Here is a 20,184-nt window from a genome sequence, read left to right as displayed (position 1 = left end):
TTTAAAGGGAAACTGAACAGAATTTCTTCTCCCTCTCATTCCACCCTCCATATTTTGTCACTCTTCATTTTCCACATTGTGGTCCAGTCCTACTCGCTAGACTGTTTTGAGAGATCCTCACCCCCTTTTAGTTTTCCTTTGTAATGACGTTTTGGGCCTCTGCACAAACCATGCCTGCCGAAACCTCCGTCTCATGGATGTAAGGTGCCATTTTGGCTTCACTAGCAATAACACTCGTGCTTAGAAATGAAAAACAGAGGGGAAAAGGCTTTTGGATCTGCTTTTATTGCAAGGCACAAGCTCAGGTAAGCCTTGAAAATGTTGCTTTTTCAATCTGGATGCTTTGGAGAAGAAGTCCCTAGCTGGGGATCAAGCGGGATCCAGCGGCTCTCAAAGAGAGGGAGCATCTTCCACTTTTCAAAGGCATCTATCACTCCTCCCGTCTAAAATGTAGAAACCAGCAACAAAAAGACAACAGTTAACTCAGTTTCATAGGAAAGCGATCATGCTTGAGACACGAAAACACAAAGCAAGGCATGTTGGACCACAAGAAAGATTTCATGATAATAAGCCATTGGGTAGGGATAGGTCTGTTTCAGTTTTTCAATTCCAGTAACTATGAATTACATAGATTCACCTTTCAATGAGAATTGAATCCAACCTCTTGCCCATCCTTACCCTTGGGGGACTTTCTTTTCTAGGTACAATTAAATATGTCACAGAATAGTGAGGGAGCTTTCAAGGTCTCCAATATTCTCCTGCAGACTGGATGTTATGCACGGCAGGGATTTGTTGTCTTTGTGGCCCTGAAGAAGAGTTCAGGGTTAACAGGAAGCTTGCACCCCATTTTGTGAGAGTGTTTTGAGAAACACAAGAGAACGGACACCCTTGGGTTCATTCAGTCCAGTTGCTAATTTCTCTGTATACACCCAAGACAAAAGTCTACTGCCTCAAGTTCTTTAATTAAAAGATAAAATAAGAATGAATCTGCTTGGAATTGAAAGTGGGAGATTTGCATGGAATGTATGGGATGTGAAACTGAGGTAATCTTATATGGTGGAGGGCAGGACACCACACAGAGTAAGAGCCCAGCATCTGTTAAAGCTGCAGAATAGACATCTCTTAGGCACTGAGATAAACAATGGATGAAGCTGCACAACAAATTAAATGTGCCCATCTGGTGTGGTTTAGGCATTTGGCAAAGGAGATCTGGCCTAAGCTCAGAGGGCAAAGGGGCCAAAGACAGCTGGACCAGCCATGAGGCAGGTGAGGACCCTGCTTCTGCTGGCAGAAGCCCCTCAGACTATAAACCCATTGGTGCCCCTCCTGCCCCGCTGGTTCTGCTTATGGTGAAAGAACTCAGCACCATCTTGCTTAAAATGGGCGACAATAGAAGTGCCGCTTTTGTGCCTGCAATCAACAGGGTATGGTGTGTGTCAGTGGCAGATCAGTCCATGGCAGGAGGAGCAGGTAGATGGGCTTAGGAGCCGTGCTGGCGGAATGGCAAAGCAGCAATTACCATTTTGCATCAAGCGGTAAAATGGGATGTGCCACCCTTGGCTGATTCTGGCATAGGTATTTTATTTTTATTTTTGCAATGGAGCAATTGAGCTTGCAGGCAAAGGATGATCAGTTTAGGGGACTCTGCATTGGGTACTTAAAGCGATCAATCCAGGGGGTAATGGGAGAGGGGTAGGAGGTGTAATTTTCTTTTGGTAAGCTGAAATTACCTGAAATTACCTGAAATCACCTTTGGCAACAGGAATAATTGTAAATACACTTTCCAATCCTTTTATGCTTAGTGGGACAACGTAGAGGGTAGCAAATACCATTGGCACTATGGCATTGCATAGTATTCTTTGGTTCCTGGTTCTGTGCAGATCCTGTGCAAAGAGAGAAACAAACATAAGTGGGTAGAAGGAAGTTAAATCACAATAGGATGAAAGAGAGGAACAACTCCACAGACCTTTGAACAGGAGTGGCTCTTTGACGCTCTGGGTGCTGTGGCATCCCAACTCCTACCCCCCACCCCACCCCTTTCCACTGGCCACTGGTGTTTACCAGCCTTGCTACATTCACAAGAAGAAATGGTAAATCTGCTTATCTAGATATTTGCTCATGAGTGGAGGGTTTCAGTCCACGAAACACGACAGCAAGAAGTGAGGCACACATGGCTTATAAGTTATAGAGAAACTAAAGCCTGGAACTGAAGCCATCAGAGCCCAAGGACTACCCAGAATAAAAGGCTCTATATTACATCAAGAAACATTTCCCCACTAATTAGATACTATATACCCCAAATTTATTGGCAGACTTTTGGAAGAGACAAATCAAAATTTTATTTTGTAAAACATATTCCATAAATTTGCATAGAATTCCATAAAATCTAACCAAACTGAGCAAAGAAGAGGCTCCTTTTGTTTTTCCTTACCAGTTTTACATGCAAAGCCATTTTCCATATATTAAAAAAAAGGTAAAGGACAGTTTTGACAGTTAATTCCAGTTGCAGACAACTCTGGGGTTGTGCGCTCATCCCGCTTTACAGGCTGAGGGAGCCGGCGTTTGACCACAGACAGCTTCCGGGTCACATGGCCAGCATGACTAAGCTGTTTCCCTTCCCACCAGAGCTGTCCCTATTTATCTACTTGCACGTGATGTGCTTTCGCATTGCTAGGTTGGCAGGACCAGGGACCAAGCAATGGGAGCTCACCCCGTCGTTGGGATTCAAACCGCCAACCTTCTGATCGGCAAGCCCAAGAGGCTCAGTGGTTTAAACCACAGGGTCACCCATGTCTTTTTTTCCTTATAATACTGTGCCATAATGAAGACAACATGTGAACATCAAAGTACAGCCGTCCTCTGAAAGTCAGCTCTCCCTCCAAGTAATGTGTTTAAAAAATGTACCTGAAAAAGTGTAATTTCATGACAATAGCATGAAAATATAGGTTATAATAGGGGAAATTGCATAGCAGTTATGGGCATAATGGGGGAAATTCAGCAACACAGTGCATATTTTCCCTAGTAGACACGCTTTGGTAGGCAATTTTGTCGGATATATACGTTTTTTATGCAAAGAATTCCCACTAAAGAGATTACCACTAAAGAAACATCTCTAGCAAGAAAAGTGAGCTTCCTTTGCAAGGCCACAGAAGAGCAACTGTACTCCTCTCCCTCCTCCACCCCATAATAGGCTGGCAGGTGTCCCTTTGCCTTCTTCCTCTCCATCCCTTACCTGGGGAAGCCAGGAGCAGCAAACAGAGAACTGCCAAGCACAGGTGAAGGATCTTCATGGCTCAGGATGAATTGTGGTGGCAAAGCCAGCTTTTCAGTCAAATGGAGCCCCAAAGCTTGCCAAGAGAGGGCTGGGAGGTAGAAGCAGATTGCATAATTTTAATTTCTTTGGGACATTGTGACTTAGGCTGACGTGGACAAGAATGTTGCCAAAATCACGTGCCTCTGCAAAGGCATTCCTGCATTCTGTCAGTCATAGCAGTTTCCACAGAAGATCACAAACATTCAGGATGTTCTGTATTCATGTTTCAGAGGGAGATATCTTAAATCAAATGAAACATTTATGAGGAGGATGCAATGCCCCACATAGGCAGTGCTAGGGGGATGTATCCCTCAGGTAAATGACACACCCCTCACCTGTCCCCAAAACATGGCTGGACCCTTGCGGTTACATGAAGGAAGGGGACTTTTCACATGCTCCCCTCCTACAATGATTATTCTTAGTAGTAGCCCGTGCTCCCCCCCCCTAAAAAATGTTTAGGGTTACTCTCATTTTCCTACTCATGTTGAAATACTGCTCCTCAATCTGGCCAAACTTAGATTCACAAAATGTTTAGGGGTATGCGTTACCCCTGCATCCCCCCCCCCCCCCGGAAATAGCACTGGTAGTAGTAATAGCTTCAAACAGTTCTTCCAAAAAAAAGAGATTCAAGTCCACCGATTGAAGAGGTTGTGTGGGACATGCAGGGCAAGGAGATTTCAAAGGTGAAATGATGGACTCTTTGCTTACTTGAAGGAAAGGCGATCTTCACATGCACCCTTGTCCTTCTTTTCATTCTTGCAATCATCATCATCATCATCATCATCCTTTTTCGCAAACACCTTTTTCTAACTAGACTCAAAGCAACTTACAAAAATATTTTCAAACATGAGGGGCAAGGAATATATGGAACCTAATCCTCAGCTAACGGATGTGGGTGTCGCTGTGGTCTAAATCACTGAGCCTTGGGCTTGCCAATCAAAATGTTGGCAATTCAAGGTCTAAGATTTACTGCATGTACAACTATAAAAGAAAATGTGATGAAAATTATGTATCGATGGTATGTAACACCGGTGAAACTAGCAAAAATGTATAAGACAAGTAATAAATGTTGGAAATGTAAAGAAAAAGAAGGTACATTTTATCATATGTGGTGGGAATGTAAGAACGTAAAAAGCTTTTGGGAAATGGTATATAATGAATTGAAGAAAATGTTGAAATATACATTTGTTAAGAAACCAGAAGCATTTTTATTAGGCATTACAGGCAATGAGATAAACAAGAAAGAAAAGAAGTTATTTTTATATGCAGTGACAATAGCAAGAATACTGATGGCCCAGAAATGGAAACAGGAGGAGCTATCTACGATAGAAGAATGGAGAACAAAAATGATGGACTATGCAGAATTGGATAGAATGACAGGCAGGATCCGAAATCGACGAGATCAAAGATTTACAGAAGATTGGGGAAAATTTATTGAATATTTGCAAAAACTAAGTGATAATCAGATTACGTTTGTAAGTTTTAATGAAGCTCTGTGATGGGAAAATGTCAAAATAAGTATTTAAAAAATGGATGGAATTTACAGTAATAATATAAACAATAAGGTAGAAATGTGCGAAAAGTAAAAATATGAAGGATTTGCAGACAAATTGAGGGAAGTCAAAAAAGAGAAATAAGATGTATGGAGTGTATAATTTTGTTTTGTATTTGAAAACATATATATAAGCCCTTCACGGCCTAGGACCCTCGTACCTACGGGACCGCCTTGCCTGGTATGCCCCACGGAGAGCCTCATGGTCCATAAATAACAACACCCTAGTGGTCCCAGGCCCTAAGGAAGTTAGATTGGCTTCAACCAGAGCCAGGGCCTTTTCAGCACTGGCCCCAACTTGGTGGAACGCTCTGTCTCATGAGACCAGGGCCCTTCAGGATCTGATTTCTTTCCGCAGGGCCTGTAAGACAGAGTTGTTCCGCCTGGCCTTTGGCTTGGAGCCAATTTGATTCCCTCCCCCCCCCCATTTTCTTTTTTCTTTTCCTTCTCCTGCAATGAGGCTACATTTTAATATTTTAATGTTCCATTATTTTAATGTTGTATTTTATTTTTGTTTTTAAGTTGTAATCATTCATCTTGTTTTTATTATTGCTTGTAAGCCGCTCTGAGCCCGGCCTTGGCTGGGGAGGGCGGGGTATAAATAAAAAATTATATATATATATATATATATATATATATATATATATATATATATATATAAAATAAATGTTGGCAATTCAAATCCCCATTACAGGGTGAGCACCCCTTGTTCAGTCCCAGCTCCTGGCAACCTAGCAGTTCGAAAGCACGTCAAAGTGCAAGTAGATAAATAGGTACCGCTCCGGCTTAAAGGTAAATGGTGTTTCTGTGTGCTGCTCTGATGTCGCCAGAAGCGGCTTAGTCATGCTGGGCACATGACCCAGAAAAACTGTCTGCGGACCAACATCGGCTCCCTCGGCCAGTAATGCGAGATGACCGCCGCAACCCCAGAGTCGCCCGCGACTGGACTTAAACAGTTCTTCCAGCTTCAAACAGTTCAAACAGCTTCAAAAGGGGGGGGGGGATTCAAGTCCACTGATTGAAGAGGTTGAGTGGGACATGCAGGGCAAGGAGATTTCAAAGGTGAAATGATGGACTCTTTGCTTACTTGAAGGAAGGGCAATCTTCACATGCTCTCTTGTCCTTTTTCTCATTCTTGCAATCATCACCATCATCATCCTTTTTCCTTTTTTAACTAGACTTAACTGTCAGGGGTCCTTTACATTTACCTTTTAATCCTCAGCTATTCAAACAAGATGGAGGGGAGAAGATCACAGTGAGCAAATGTCCAGCAGCTATTGAAGTTTTAGGATGGACAGTTATGGTGATCCCTTTCCACTGAGATAAACAATAGATGAAACTGAATATTAATCTAAACATGCAAATACCGTGTGATTTAAGGATTAGACCATGTGGATCTGGCAAAACCTCACAGAGCAAAGCAACCAAAGACAGGGCTGATCCCAGAGCCTTGAGGCAGGTGAGGACGCTGCTCCAGGGGGCAGAAGCCCCCAACCAGGCAGAATGCCCATGGGTGCCCCTCCTGTCCTGCTGCTTCTGCCAGTGGAGGAGAAGCACCAGCAGCATCAGCACTGATTTTGGAAAAGTTCACGGCCATTTGGGGCAGTACGGGATGTACCCACCTAGGCTGATTCTGCCATAGGTGTCTTTTGCAATTGACAAGGTATGAAAACAACTGGCTGTGCAACCAATTAAGCTTGCAATCAAAGGACGATGTATTCAGGGACCACTTAAGTAATTGACGCTTTGTGTAAGGAATGGAACAGGTAACTGGTACTCACTGCTCTATCAAAATGACATTCTGTGTAATAAAAAGGTTGCATTAGAGATACTTTGTACTGCCAGTGGTTGTTTAATTAATGAAAAACCTAATTAAGACAACTGTAAATCTTGCAGGCTGTATAATTAACCTACATAATGACTATAATGAGTTTTGTTTTGGTTATTTCTGTTTCTGAAGGAATAGAATGGCTCTAAGACATGGATGGGAAGATGGAGGGAGGAGAGATGAGTTTGTATTGATGCAGTTTTTACATAATGGATGAAATAATAAAGTTTTAATGGAAAACTCAAATGGATATAGCAGACAAATGCTATATTAAAGGAGGTTAAACTGGAATCAGATAAATGATCATCAACTTGTAAAGAAACCTGTTGTTCATGTTAGCAGGCATCATAAAAGTTTTCCAAGTTTTACGTAATGAAACTATTTTCTCAGTTCACTGGCTCCCTTTGCCTAAATCCGAGAAGGGATGTTCATTTAGGGTGGTAGCCTAAAGCTACTCAGATCAGAGGCTCCTGAAAATGATTGATCCAAAAAGTGCTACAAGAGGGGCATGGTGCGGGGAGGAGAAATGATACTTTCCTCTGGACACTTGTTTGATTCTCATTTGCCAAGCAGAAGTTCCCTTCTGCAACAATTATACAGTGGTGGAGAGCTCCCAATGTCGGTGAAGACAGCAGGACAAATGAATGGGAGGCAGATATAATCAGTTTGTGACAGGCCATATCCTGTGTAGAGGGAGCACAAATACCATGGTCCACAAGTGAAAGGAAAGTTCATTCAGAAGAGCATGAAACGGAGGCACAACTTCATAGGCCCCCCTAAAATAAATCTTGGCTGGACCCTTGCGGTTACCTGAACGAAGAGCACCTTTCACAACAATAATTGGCCAGCCTGTCCTTTTCCTTCTTCTTTCCACCGTAGAGGATGACTAAGCCATTTACTTAATTACTTACTTACTTACTTACTTACTTACTTAAGGTAAAGGGACCCCTGACCATTACGTCCAGTCGTGGCCGACTCTGGGGTTGCGGCGCTCATCTCGCTTTATTGGCCGAGGCATACAGCTTCCGGGTCATGTGGCCAGCATGACTAAGCCTCTTCTGGCAAACCAGAGCAGTGCACGGAAACACCGTTTACCTTTCCACCAGGGTGATACCTATTTATCTACTTTTCTTTGACGTGCTTTCGAACTGCTAGGTTGGCAGGAGCAGGGACCGAGCAACGGGAGCTCATCCCGTTGCAGGGATTCGAACCACCGACCTTCTGATCAGCGAAGCCAAGATAACAAAGAGAAAGAGAGCTCAAAGTCTGTTCTGGTAGAGGGTTTAGGCTCATGGTCAGAGGAAGTAGAGCTTGAAGGGTTAGAGAGAAAACCCATAGCAGACCTTTGGGACCAGAGTCTTGAGAGAAGCCTAGCCAGAAAGAACAGTACTGAGAGGAAATTTCCCGTATTTTGTTAATTTATTGATAATTCTCACTCACACAATATGCCACCCAAAAGATAAGAAACACTGTGAGGGAAACAACTTATGAAAGCTCTGAATGAGAGGAGAATGGAAAGAGTTTAGAAAATGTAACTAATATCAAACCTGAGGCAGGAGATCCAAAATTCACTGAAGGATTTGTAAAATGGAAGTTAGAACAAGAATATGAATTGGAATTAGAACAGATTAGATCTGCACAAGAAATAGAAAGAATTAAAGCTGAGAGCGAAAGACTTAAGGCTGAGAAGGAGAGTGAAAGAATTAGGGCTGAAAGTGAGAGCGAAAGAATGCAATTTCAGCTGGGAATGAGGAAACTGGAATTAGCAGCTATGGAGAATCAAAATAATAGTAATAACACCAGTAGTCCCACTCAAGTGAAGGTAGATTTAAAGCGCTTTCCTGAGTTTAAGGAAAAAGATTGCCTTGAGGCTTTCATTATACCATTTGAAAGAGCTTGTCAAGACTTTCAAGTGAAAGATGAGGACAAGATGACGATCCTTAGAGCCAGGATCAGTGGGTCATTAGCTGTAATTTATTCTCAAATGTCGGAGACCGATTAAAATATCTTATAAAGGAAAGACACCCTCCATCACTTCAAGAAGCCGCTAACTTAGCTGACCAAATAAACGAAATAAGGGACGATAGGTTTGATGAACCGAGTTTTGGTGGGAAAGTGTGGGGGACTAACAGAAATAAATTCCAACAAGCAAAGGGAAACCCCTCTTCAGAGAAAGACAAGGGAGATAGGCCATTGTCAAAAGGGCAAAATGACAAGGCCCAAGCCAACGCCAATCTCACTGAGGAGAAAGGGAGGAAAACAAACTATACAAATCCCAAAGAAGTTCAATGCTGGGGATGTCGAAAATTTGGCCACAAAAGATTTAGTTGTAGATCTGGAGGAGAAAAGTCTGGTAATCTAAGCCCTCAGAGAAGAACCTTTTGTATCAAAGAAGCTGAGGAGAACCAAGCTAGTCAGGACAGGCCGAAGCCGGCTGAAGTAGTAGAGGCTAAAGTGGCACATTGCTATGCTATAAAACAAATAATCTTATTTTAAAAAATGCTGGGGAAGATATTTGGATTGATGGGAAGAGATTTCTGGGGTTAAAAGACACCGGGTCTCAAGTCACTATTGTCCACCCAGAGATCATCTGTCCCACCAAAATAATTCCAGGGAAAGTTATGAAATTAAAAGGAATTTCTAAACACCCTGAGGTATTACCAGTTGCAGAAATCCATATTAAATTCCAAGATTGGTCAGGGAAGTGGCAGGTTGCTCTTTCTGAGGAGATCCCTACTACTGTGCTGATCGGATGGGATCTCTTAGAGCATGTACAGAGTTCTTTTGTAGTTACTCGCTCCAAGGGGGGTCAACAGTCACCCGATGCTGAGGGGAATGCTACTGTTGCCCAAGGAGACAGAGCTGAGGAACAGAACTCTGAGGGGAGAAAACCAAGCCCTGCTAGTCCCTTTTGTAAAAAGCCAAAAACATAGTTTTGCCCAAGAACAGAAAGAAGATGCTGATTTAGTTAATCGTTTTGAGGCAGACAAATCAGATGAAGCCAATATAACATGCTGGGAAGGGAGAGGGGAGCAATTGTGCAATCTACAAGAAATAAAGATAGCTCCTACATTAACCCTTAATCAGCAGGTGGAGGTTAAGCAGATCCTACAAGATTATAAAGACATTTTCAGTAACACTCCAGGCAGAGCTATAAAGGAGTTATACATCATATCGACACTGGGGATGCTAAGCCTATTGCTGCCAACCCCTACAGAATAACTGGAGAGTATGTGGGGAAAGTTAGCAATGAGGTAAGGGCGACGCTGAAGGCAGGGATGATAACCCCTTCGGAAAGCCGCTGGGCAGCACCCATAGTGTTATTAGACAAACCTGATGGATCTATTGGATTTTGACTGGATTATAGGAAGCTGAACCGTGTCACTAAAGCGGATGCATATCCAATGCCCCGTTTAGATGACCTGATTGAAGCTATAGGCCAGTGTCATTACATCACCTGCCTAGACTTGACAAAGGGGTACTATCAAGTAGAAATGGACCCCAGGGACCAGGAGAAAACTGCGTTCAGAAGTCCCTTAGGGCTGTTTGAGTTTAAAGTAATGCCCTTTGGCTTAAAGAATGCGCCAGCAACTTTTCAGCGATTGGTGGACAAAATCCTGAACGGATTAAGAGAGTTCACAGTTGCTTATTTGGACGATATGGCTGTGTACAGTCCAACTTGGGAGAGACACAAAGAGCACTTAGGGATAGTGCTACAGCGAATTAAAGAGGCGGGCTTGACCATCAAAGCCAGCAAATGCCAGATAGGGGTCTCGACTATTCAATTCCTGGGACACATGGTGGGAGGAGGAGGGATGAAACTTTTAGAGACAAAGGTAGAAGCCATTTCCAACTGGCCTACCCCTACCTCCAAGAAGAAAGTCAGAGCTTTCCTAGGACTAGCCGCTTATTATCGCAAATTTATTCCAAAATTTAGCGAGATAGCAGTGCCTTTATCTGTCCTAACGCAGAAGAAGGAGCCAGACAAGATTAACTGGACAGCAGCATGTCAGCAGGCGTTTGACGCCTTAAAAAGCGCCTTGACATCACATCCAGTCCTTGTTGCTCCTGATTATGATCGTGAGTTCACCGTCTTCACCGATGCATCTAATGCTGGGATCGGGGCCGTGCTGTGCCAACAGGGAGAGAAGGGCGACCTGCCTCCCATCACCTTCATAACCAAGAAACTACTACCAAGGGAAAGACATTATTCGACCATCGAGAAGGAATGCCTTGCCATCGTGTGGGCATTACAGAAACTGAAGCCGTACATCTGGGGCCGAACTTTTACTTTATGTACTGACCATTCACCCTTGCTGTGGCTGAGAACCATGAAGACCAACAGTAAGCTGATGAGGTGGGCCCTATCACTGCAAGACTTTAATTTTACGGTTAAAAATGTGAAAGGGACCCTGAACACCGTTGCAGACGCCTTATCCAGAAGACCTGCAATTGAAAGTTAAGTGAATGCTTAAGATGCAACAGGCTTTTGTATATATGTATATTTTACCAGAACCCAGTGTTTGATGTACAAATGTTAGGTGTGAAGTGAAGGGTGAAATGACAGGTTAGGAAATGTTTATTTGCCATAAAGATGTACTGCTGATTGATCAGGAGAATAACTAGGTTAAGTTATCCCTCCTGAGTCAATCTTCTTAAGGGGGGAGGAATGTGGCGTTTGCCTGGTGGGATGGGTCATAGGAAAGGGTTAAAATGGGTGTGATGTGATTGGCCAGTGAGAATTCAAGGGGGGAGTAAAAGTTAGAGTGGGAGACTTTGAAAGTCAGTTGAGGTTTGGGAGTTGAAGAAGGAAGAGGGAGGATTAGGTGTGGGGTGGTAGAGATGTATTGTGAGAGGAATTGTCAGGTGGCGTCAGATAGATAGTTGGGAAAAATCAGTTTGGAGTTGTTAGGAACTAAGATTAAGAAACTGACAAGAGAAAAATAAACTGAAACCATACGCTTGTTCCTGCATTTAAAAATAAACTTGATTATTTGTTAATGTTAACAACTGTCTGGACTCCGTGTGTCCCCATGAGAAGCGGGGTGGTGGCAGCGAAGAAAGCAATCACAGTGGTGGCACAGGGTCAATAGACCATCAAACATCCGGGGGCCCTGTGTGATCGCCACAGTAAGTAAGTAAGTAAATGGCTTAGTCATCCTATATGGGGTCAAGGAGAAGAGAAAGGACAGGCTGGCCAACTATTATTGTGAAAGGTGCCTTTCCTTCAGGTAACCACAAGGGTCCAGCAATGTGATGGGCACAGGTGAGGGGTGAGTTATTTACCTGAGGGATACATCCCCCTGGCACTGCCTATTCTCCTCATAAACTTTTTGTTTGATCCAAGCGATCTCCTTGTGAAACATGAATGCAGCAGATCTGAATGTTTGCGATCTGTAGTTGGGATCCTACTTCTGTGGAAACTGCTACGACTACCAGATTTCAGCAATATCTTCCCACAAGCATGTGATTTTGGCAACATTCTCCTCCATGTCAGCCTAAGTCAAAATGTTCCAAAGAAAATTAAAAATATGGGAAGCATGGGTGCAGCCAAGATTTATTTTAGGGGGGTCGGTTATGAAGTTGTGCCTCCGTTTCTTCCTCTTATGAATGAACTTTCCTTTTACTTGTGGACCATGGTATTTGTTCTTCCTCTACACAGGATATGGCCTGTCACAAACTGATTGTATCTGCCTCCCATTCATTTGTCCTGCTGTCTTCACTGACATTGGGAGCTGTCCACCACTGTATAATTGTTGCAGAAGGGAACTTCTGCTTAGCAAAGGAGAATCAAACAAGTGTCCAGAGGAAAGTATTATTTCTTCTCCCCGCACCATGCCCCTCTTGTAGCATTTTTTGGATCAATCATTTTCAGGAGCCTCTGATCTGAATAGCTTTAGGCTACCACCCTAAATGGACATCCCTTTTTGGATTTAGGCATAGGGAGCCAGTGAACTGAGAAAATAGTTTCATAACGTAAAACTTTTATGATGCCTGCTAACATGAACAACAGGTTTCTTTACAAGTTGATGATCATTTATCTGATTCCAGTTTAACCTCCTTTAATATAGCATTTTTCTGCTATATCCATTTGAGTTTTCCATTAAACCTTTATTATTTCCTCCATTATGTAAAAACTGCATCAATACAAACTCATCTCTCCTCCCTGCCTCTTCCCTCCATTCTGTGTCTTAGAGCCATTCTATTCCGTCAGAAACAGAAATAAGCAGTTGTCATAATTAGGTTTTTCATTAATTAAACAACCACTGGCAGTACAAAGTATCTCTAATGCAACCTTTTTATTACACAGAATGTCATTTTGATAGAGCAGTGAGTACTAGCTACCTGTTCCATTCCTTACACAAAGCCTCAATTACTTAAGTGGTCCCTGAATACATCGTCCTTTGATTGCAAGCTTAATTGGTTGCGCAGCCAGTTGTTTCCATACTTTGTCCATTGCAAAAGACACCTATGGCAGAATCAGCTTAGGGTGGCACATCCCTTATTCCCCCAAATGGCTGTGAACTTTTCCAAAATCAGTGCTGATGATACTGGTGCTTCTCCTCCACTGGCAGAAGCAGCTGGGCAGGAGGGGCACCCATGGGCATTGTGCTTGGTTGGGGGCTTCTGCCACCTGGAGCAGCGTCCTCACCTGCCTCAAGGCTCTGGGATCAGCCCTGTCTTTGGTTGCTTTGCTCTGTGAGGTTTTGCCCATTCTTCTCGGTCGAATTCTTCAATCACATGGTATTTGATTGTTTAGATTAATATGCAGTTTCATCTATTGTTTATCTCAGTGGAAAGGGATTACTATAACTGTCCATCCTAAAACTTCAATAGCTGCTGGACATTTGCTCAGTGTGATCTTCTCCCCTCCTTCTTGTTTGAATAGCTGAGGACTAAAAGGTAAAGGACCCTTGACAGTTAAGTCCAGTCGCGGACGACCCTGGAGTTGCTGAGCTCACCTTGCTTTACTGGCTGAGGGAGCCTACATTTGTCCGCAGACAGTTTTTCAACGTCATGTGGCCAGCATGACTAAGCCGTTTTGGTGAAATCAGAATAGTGCACGGAAACACCTTTTACCTTCCCGCAGGAGCGGTATCTATTTATCTACTTGCATTTTTTGGTGTGCTTTCGAACTGCTAGGTTTCCAGGAGCTGGGACCGAACAACGGGAGCTCACCATGTAACGGGGATTTGAACTGCCGACGTTTTGATTGGCAAGCCCAAGGCTCAGTGGTTTAGACCACAGCGCACCCGCGTCTGTTAGCTGAGGATTAGGTTGCATATATTCCTTGCAAAGGGTTCCACATTCAGTTCCAAGCACCTTGCGCATGAAAGCACCAGGCCTGAGCATGAAAGCTCAAATGAAACCTCAAAGCAGAGAAGGTTAACTCATCGGCCTTTGGATGTTTCTGTTCTGGAGATCCCATCACCCTGATCTTTAGTCACAAATAACAGTGACTCCAAGGAGTGCAGGGCAGAAGAGTGAAACAGCTTCAGAAACAGGGTTGGGAAGGGGGCTTAGCCTTCTTCAAGAGTGGAAAGGAGAAAGAAAAGGACAGGTTGGCCAATTATTATGGGGTGCAGAGTGGACATGGCAGGTGGAGCAAGCAGAGAAGCAGAGCCCCTCATGTTTGAAAATATTTTTGTAAGTGCCATTGAGTCTAGTTAGAAAAAGGTGTTTGCAAAAAAGGATGATGATGATGATGATGATGATTGCAAGAATGAGAAAAAGGACAAGAGAGCATGTGAAGATTGCCTTTCCTTCAAGTAAGCAAAGAGTCCATCATTTCACCTTTGAAATCTCCTTGCCTTGCATGTCCCACTCAACCTCTTTAATCGGTGGACTTGAATCTTTCTTTTTCTTTTTGGAAGAACTGTTTGAAGCTATTACTACTCCCAGTGCAATTTCATGGGGGGATGCAGGGGTAACGCATACCCCTAAACATTTTTTGAATCTAAGTTTGGCCAGATTAAGAATAATCATTGTGGGAGGTGAGCATGTGAAAAGTCCCCTTCCTTCACGTAACCGCAAGGGTCCAGCAATGTGGTGCGCACAGGTGAGGGGTGAGTTATTTACCTGAGGGATACATCCCCCTAGCACTGCCTATGTGGGGCATTGCATCCTCCTCATAAATGTTTCATTTGATTCAAGCTATCTCCCTCTGAAACATGAATACAGAACATCCTGAATGTTTGTGATCTTGTGTGGAAACTGCTATGACTGACAGAATGCAGGAATGCCTTTGCAGAGGCACGTGATTTTGGCAACATTCTTGTCCACGTCAGCCTAAGTCACAACGTCCCCAAAAAAATTCATTTATGCAATCTGCTTCTCCCTCCCAGCCCTCTCTTGGCAAGCTTTGGGGCTCCATTTGGTTTAAAAGCTGGCTTTGCCTGGCTTTGTCACCACAATTCATCCTGAGCCATGAAGATCCTTCACCTGTGCTTGGCAGTTCTCTCTTTGCTGCTCCTGGCTTCCCCAGGTAAGGGATGGAGAGGAAGAAGACAGAGGGACACCTGCCAGCCTATTATGGGGTGGAAGAGGGAGAGGAGTACAGTTGCTGTTCTGTGGCCTTGCAAAGGAAGCTCACTTTTCTTGCTAGAGACATTTCTTTAGTGGTAAAATTAACATAAAAATGTATATATCAGACAAAACTGCTTACCAAAGTGTGTCTATTAGGGGATATATGCACTGTGTTGGTGAATTTCCCCCATTATGCCCATAATTGCTATGCAATTTGCCCTGTTATAACCTATATTTTCATGCTATTGTCATGAAATTACACTTTTTCATGTACATTTTTAAAATACATTACTTGGAGGGAGAGCTGCCTTTCAGAGGACGGCTGTGCTTTGATGTTCACATGTTGACTTCATTATGGCAGAGTAATATAAGGAAAAGGGGACATGAGTGGCCCTGTGGTTTAAACTACTGAGCCTCTTGGGCTTGCTGATCAGAAGGTTGGTGGTTTGAATCCCCACGACGGGGTGAGCTCCCGTTGCTCGGTCCCTGGTCCTGCCAACCTAGCAATTCGAAAGCACATCACGTGCAAGTAGATAAATAGGGACAGCTCTGGTCGGAAGGGAAACGGCGTTTCCGTGTGCTGCTCTGGTTCACCAGAAGCAGCTTAGTCATGCTGGCCACGTGACCCGGAAGCTGTCTGTGGTCAAACGCCGGCTCCCAGAGTTGTCTGCAACTGGAATTAACTGTCAAAACAGTCCGTTACCTTTTTTTTAATATATGGAAAATGGCATCGCATGTAAAACTGGTAAGGAAAAACAAAAGGAGCCTCTTCTTTTCTCAGTTTGGTAAGATTTTATGCAATTCTATGCAAATTTATGGAATACGTTTTAGAAAATAAAATTTTGATTTGTCTCTTCCACAGGTCTGCCAATAAATTTGGGGTATAAAGTTTCTAATTAGTGGAAAATGTTTCTTGATGTAATATAGAGCCTTTTATTCTGGGTAGTCCTAGGGGCTCTGATGGCTTCAGTTCCAGGCTTTAGTTTCTCTATAACGTATAAGCCATGTGTGCCTCACTTCTTGCTGTCGTGTTTCGTGGACTGACACCCTCCACTCATGAGCAAATATCTGGATAAGCACATTTACCATTTCTCCTTGTGAATGTAGCAAGGGTGGTAAACACCAGTGGCCAGTGGCAAGGGGTGGGGTGGGGGGTAGGAGTTGGGATGCCACAGCACCCAGAGCGTCACAGAGCCACTCCTGTTCAAAGGGCTGTGGAGTTGTTCCTCTCTTTCATTCTATTGTGATTTAACTTCCTTCTCCCCACTTTTGTTTGTTTCTCTCTTTGCACAGGATCTGCACAAAACCAGGAACCTCAGAATATTTGGGATTGCTATCATAAGGCCAATGGTTTTTGCTCAACTCGAGGTTGTCCCAATAATTCTAAAAAGATTGGAATATGTACTCCTAGAATTCCATGTTGCGACCGGTAATTTCAGCTTACCAAAAGGTAATTTCAGCTTACGCATTACCCCCTGGATTGATCATTTTAAGTACCCAATGCAGCGTCCCCTAAACTGATCATCCTTTGCCTGCAAGCTCAATTCCCCCATTGCAAAAATAAATATAAAAATACCTATGCCAGAATCAGCCCAGGGTGGCACATCCCATATTGCCGCTTGATGCAAAATGGTAATTGCTGCTTTGCCATTCTGCCAGCACGGCTCCTAAGCCCATCTACCTGCTCCTCCTGCCATGGACTGATCTGCCACTGACACACACCATACCCTGTTGATTGCAGGCACAAAAGCGGCACTACCATTGTTGCCCATTTTAAGCAAGATGGTGCTGAGTTCTTTCGCCACAGGCAGAACCAGCGGGGCAGGAGGGGCACCAATGTGTTTGTTGTCTGGGGGGCTTCTGCCAGCAGAAGCAGGGTCCTCACCTGCCTCATGGCTGGTCCAGCTGTCTTTGGCCCCTTTGCCCTGTGACCTTATGCCAGATCTCCTTTGCCAAATCCCTAAACCACACCAGAGGGGCACATTTAATTTGTTGTGCGGCTTCATCCATTGTTTATCTCAGTGCCTAAGGGATGTCTATTCTGCAGCTTTAACAGATGCTGGGCTCTTACTCTGTGTGGTGTCCTGCCCTCCACCATTTAAGATTACCTCAGTATCACATCCCATACATTCCATGCAAATCTCCCACTTTCAGTTCCAAGCAGATTCATTCTTATTTTATCTTTTAATTAAAGAACTTGAGGCAGTAGACTTTTGTCTTGGGTGTATACAGAGAAATTAGCAACTGGACTGAATGAACCCAAGGGTGTCCGTTCTCTTGTGTTTCTCAAAACACTCTCACAAAATGGGGTGCAAGCTTCCTGTTAACCCTGAACTCTTCTTCAGGGCCACAAAGACAAGAAATCCCTGCCGTGCATAACATCCAGTCTGCAGGAGAATATTGGAGACCTTGCAAGCTCACTCACTATTCTGTGACATATTTAATTGTACCTAGAAAAGAAAGTCCCCCAGGGATAAGGATGGGCTAGAGACTGCATTCAATTCTCATTGAAAGGGGAATCTATGTAATTCATAGCTTCTGGAAATGAAAAACTGAAACAGACCTATCCCTAACCAATGGTTTATTATCAGGAAAACTTTCTTGTGGTCCAACATGCCTTGCTTTGTATTTTTGTGTCTCAAACATGGTCACTTTGCTATGAAACCGAGTTAACTGTGGTCTTTTTGTTGCTGGTTTCTATGTTTTAGACGGGAGGAGTGATAGATGCCTTTGAAAAATGGAAGATGCTCCCTCTCTTTGAGAGCCGCTGGATCCCGCTTCATCCCCAGTTAGGGACTTCTTCTCCAAAGCATCCAGATTGAAAAAGCAACATTTTCAAGGCTTACCTGAGCTTGTGCCTTGCAATAAAAGCAGATCCAAAAGCCTTTTCCCCTCTGTTTTTCATTTCTAAGCATGAGTGTTATTGCTAGTGAAGCCAAAATGGCACCTTACATCCATGAGAAGGAGGTGTCAGCAAGCATGGTTTGTGAAGAGGCCCAAAATGCCATAAGAAAGGAAGACTAAAAGGGGATGAGGATCTCTATACAGTCTAGTGAGTAGGACTGGGCCACAATGTGGAAAATGAAGAGTGGTAAAATATGGAGGGTGGAATGGGAGGGAGAAGAAGAAGTTTCCTTTTAAATAGGAACCAATCTGAGTTGTACTCTTTGAAAAAGTATGCCAGTTGAAATTTAGTCATCCTTCCAAATTCACAGGTCTCTGAATTTTGGGGTTATTGAACTGACCAGACCAGATCTGGAAGTTTCCTCTTATAGATTCTAGGATTACAGGATGGGAAGTAGCCCTGGCTTTTACAGAAACTAGCCCCACAAAGCCCACTCATTACAGTATGTTGGGCATAATTGCATGCACATGTGCCTACCTGGAAGAATTCTTCATCCTAGGATCCCATGGCTTCCAGTTGGGTGAGATAAGAGAATGCACATCCATTCCTCTCTATGGCAACAGAGCTCACTCTTTTAAGATGTGAATGGTGGGTACTTAGCTCAATGGCTATATACCTCCAGACATAATTTTATGGGAGTGGTGCCTTTCCATAGTTCATACCATGCTTGAGGTGGCTTGCAAGATGGAAAATAATAATAATTACAACATAAAAATTTAGTCTTAAATCATTCAAAAACACACAAACTGAACAAATTAGACATAATTTATTGGATCCGAAATAAAGACACTAAAAGGTTTGCTTCTGGAGATCTGCAGACATCCTGACTACACTTAAGATGGGTGGGGTATAAATACAGTGGTGTGCCTTATTAGACTTTACTGATTGGTGGGCTCTGTGTTGCTCCCGGACAGGAGTAAGGATGTCCAATGACACCGAGGGTTGGTTCAGAGAAAGAGTTCTTTATTTCTGCTCTCCGGAAAAGCAGAAAGGCACTTGCGTGGTCAGTCCACAGCAAGTCCAAAGAAATGAGAAATTTCATGCAGTATATATATCCTCCTGGCACCCTCTCCCTCCTTCCCCAGGAATCCAACCACGTCAGCCTATACACGCAGGTTGACATCACATATGTTCCTGCTCCGGTATTTTTAACCATAAAAGGGTATTCCTTCCTGTACTTCTGACCATAAAAGGGTATTTCTGTTCTTCTACTCTTGGAGCAAGAGGTCACCAACTCCAAGAACACACTCTGGCGCTGTTCCCGGACTAGGTCTGTGCATCTTTGTGCTCTTTGTGGTCAGGATGTAAGATAAGGCCCAGAGTGTCATCCCTGTTCCACTCTGGAATGGACAAAGCCATCCGTCATTACCAGCCTTCATAGACTGATAAGAGAGAGAACTTTGAGCACTTGTTTATACAGCTGGGTTTTGGCTCAAGAGCTCAAGTTAAAGCATTTTAGCTCAGGTAAAATAGGGATTTTGGTGCAGTTTCAAACTGCCTGCACTGTCAGTTTTGGGTTTGGGAAACCCATTCCTTCAATGGTACCTCTAGTTACAAACTTAATTATTTCTGGCGATCCATTCTTAACCTGAAACTGTTCTTAACTAGAGGTGTGCTTTCGCTAATGGGGCCTCTTGCTGCCGCCGCGCTGCCGGCACACGATTTCCATTCTCATCCCGGGGCAAAGTTCTCAACGCGTGGTAACTCTTCCAGGTTAGCGAAGTTTGTAACCAGAAATGTTTCTAACCTGAGGCGTTTGTAACTGGAGGTACCACTGTAGTAAAATTATTATTCATAATAAAACAGGATGTCCCTATTTTCATGGAAGGAATTTGGGAGGATTTCTTGAGAACAGCAAGGGACCCTATATGGAGAAAGCAATGGGGAGACTCCATCTGTTTCTCTTCTTCCAAGAATCACAACTATAATTCAGTGTCCCCAACTCTTCCCCCTTGTGTCCTGCCCTGAAGGCCACAGCCTGCTGGCCTCTCTTGCCCATCTGTGCTGTGGCTGGCCTGTTTCTCCTTTGATCTCCTAGCGTAGAGTTTGGAGGTGACTTC

The 20,184-nt window shown here is 43.6% G+C and overlaps 2 long non-coding RNA genes across 2 annotated transcripts; one reads left to right on the top strand and one right to left on the bottom strand.

The window, feature by feature from the left end:
- Positions 1-266: 266 nt before the first annotated feature.
- LOC310702861 lies at positions 267-10,128 on the bottom strand. Its single transcript, XR_014523715.1, has 3 exons — positions 9,355-10,128; positions 1,751-1,883; positions 267-443 (listed from the first exon to the last, which is right to left on the bottom strand). It is a non-coding gene; the product is annotated as an uncharacterized lncRNA (long non-coding RNA).
- A 4,275-nt stretch (positions 10,129-14,403) lies between these two features.
- On the top strand, positions 14,404-18,101 carry LOC310702892. The gene is made up of 2 exons (XR_014523758.1): positions 14,404-16,669; positions 17,928-18,101. It is a non-coding gene; the product is annotated as an uncharacterized lncRNA (long non-coding RNA).
- The last annotated feature ends 2,083 nt before the right edge of the window (positions 18,102-20,184 follow it).

This window comes from Podarcis liolepis, assembly GCF_965112155.1.
Source record: "Podarcis liolepis genome assembly, chromosome: 3".
Taxonomy (NCBI): domain Eukaryota; kingdom Metazoa; phylum Chordata; class Lepidosauria; order Squamata; family Lacertidae; genus Podarcis; species Podarcis liolepis.
Note: the sequence above shows the minus strand (reverse complement) of the source record. Positions and strands in the feature narration are given on the sequence as shown.